Consider the following 2,634-nt stretch of genomic DNA (forward strand, 5'->3'; position numbering starts at 1 on the left):
TGGAGCTGTCACGGTATTCAGCAGTTCGGGCGGGACATGCCGCATTGGTCCATGGCGCTGACAGGCTTCGCATTTTGCCACGAAGGCTTCGCAGTCGGCCATCATGGTAGGCCAATAGTGTCCATCCTTTTTGTATTTGAGGGTGTGTGCGCGTCCGCCAGAATGGTTGCCACCTTCGCCTTCGTGCACCTCCATCATGATTTGTTCAGCCTTGTCCCAAGTGACGCTGGTAAGAAACACTCCTGACGCACTTCGGCGAAATAATTCCCCGTCCAAGAGGATGTATCTGGCACTTCGGGCCTTTAAGCGTCGAGCTGCCCATCGGTCTGGTGGGACGACGCCTTCGGCGATATAGAGTTTGATCTCAATTTGCTAGTCGTCCGGAGGCTTTGTGACGTCTGTCAGGTCCTCTACTGGCTCGTTGACCTCCATTGGAACTGAGTCGTTGTTGATTATAGCTATCTGACTGTCGGGATCGATGCTAGGAGCGTCGATGCATTCGATCGGGATGGTGCGCCGCAAATCAGGGCGGAGCGGTTTGCCAAAGCTGCGAGGGCGTCTGCTGACGCGTTTTCGTTCCGTGGGACCTTCGTCAGAGAAAAAGATGTGAATTCCCCGGACAATGTTTGAATCAACTGCCGATACGCTCCCATTCGCTTATTTTTGGTGTCGAACTCTCCGCTGAATTGGCTGACTACGAGTTGGGAGTCACAGAAGAGTTACAAATATGTCACTCCGAGTCCTCGAGCTAACCGAAGCCCCGCAAGGACGACCTCGTACTCCGTTTCGTTATTTGACACTTTGAAGTTGAGCTTTAATGCTTACTCGAGAATTTCACCGGTGGGGGACCGGAGAATGAGTCCCACTCCGGATCCTTCATTCGTCGACAAACCATCGACGAACATTGTCCAATGCTCTTCCTTAGGAGTGGGGTCGCCGAGGTCAGGAGATAGCTCGGTCATGAAGTCGGCCAGGACTTGCGACTTCAAGCTTGGACGAGAGCGGTATTCGATGTCATACTCACTTAGCTCGACTGCCCATTTCGCCATGCGTCCGGATTGGAGGGGGCTATGGAGGACAGTTCGGAGTGGCTGATCGGTAAACACGACGACGGAATGTGACTGGAAATAGGGTCGAAGCTTCTGTGCGGCGATGATCACTGCGAGTGCGAGCTTCTCCAGTGTGGGGTATCGTGATTCCGCGTCGTTGAGTGCTTTACTCGTGTAGAAGACAGGTTTTTGATCCCCGCGGTCGTCTCGAACTAACACGCCGCTGACAGCCGAACTGGAGACCGAGACGTAGAGGTACAGTGTTTCTCCGTCTTCCGGTTTGACTAATACTGGGTGGCAAGTCAAATACTCCTTCAATTGCCGGAAGGCAATCTCGCATTCCTCGTCCCAGTGAAAATCCTTATTTCTACGGAGGAGTTGGTAGAAAGGGAGGCATTTATCTGTTGATCGAGCGATGAAGTGATTTAGAGCTGCGATGCGGCCGGTTAGACGTTGCACTTCTCGCTTGTTGGTCGGCGATGGCAGTCCCAGTATGGCTTCGATCTGTTTAGGGTTTGCTTCTATCCCCCGTTCAGTGACGATATACCCCAAGAATTCTCCTGAAGTAACTCCGAATGTACACTTCGTTGGATTCAGTTTCATCTGGAAATGATCCAAGATGTCGAAACATTCGGCGAGATGCTCGACGTGCTGCTCTGCGATCAAAGATTTGACCAGCATATCGTCGATGTAGACTTCCATGGTTTTTCCAAGCAAACTAGCGAACATTATGTTCACTAGCCGTTGGTAGGTTGCTCCAGCGTTCTTTAGTCCGAATGGCATTACCTTATAACAATAGGTCCCCTATCAGTAATGAATGCCGTTTTTTCGCGGTCAGTCGAACTCATGGCGATCTGGTTGTAACCTGAGAAGGCATCCATGAACGAGAGCAGTTGGTTTCCGGCTGTGGCTTCGACGAGACGATCTATGTGTGGCAAAGGAAAGCTATCCTTGGGGAATGCTTTGTTGAGATCGGTGAAATCCACGCATACTCTCCATTTATCGTTCTTCTTTTTGACCACGACTGGATTGGCCGACTTCATCCTGATTAGTTTGAAGGTGGGATCGATGTTGAGCTTGTGGCAGATAATATCGGGATTTATTCCGATCATGTCCTTCGTTGACCAGACGAATGTGGAAGGCCGGGTTCCTGGGCCATCTCCCAGAGGTCCGAGCTTGTCACGCCTCGTTCAATGAGGATTTGATAATGCTTAAGAAAAGCCGTAGACAACTGGTTGAAGCTATCAATCGAATTCGGTTCGAGCCTTGTGAACCACACCAAGGCAGGACCGGAGAGGCTATCGACGAATAGCTGGCAACACCCAACATCCCTCTGTTCGTCGGTGAATCGTGCCTTTGTCATGGTTGCCATGAAGGACGTCATGAACTGGACGGGGTCTTTGTCACCCAGGTAGGTTGGGATTTCAGCTTGACGTTTGGTATGGCGGCCCGCAAGATCCGTTGAGTAAAAGGGGATTGCCGAGTCACTTCGACAATCATGTCGATTTCTGGAGCTGTGCTGATAGCCCGATGAAGAAGCGTGTTCATGCCGCTGATCTGCGTCTTGATTTCTTCGATTTCGAGG

This window comes from Camelina sativa, chromosome 13 (assembly GCF_030686135.1).
Source record: "Camelina sativa cultivar CO46 ecotype springtype chromosome 13, ASM3068613v1".
In the NCBI taxonomy this organism is placed as follows: Eukaryota; Viridiplantae; Streptophyta; class Magnoliopsida; order Brassicales; family Brassicaceae; genus Camelina; species Camelina sativa.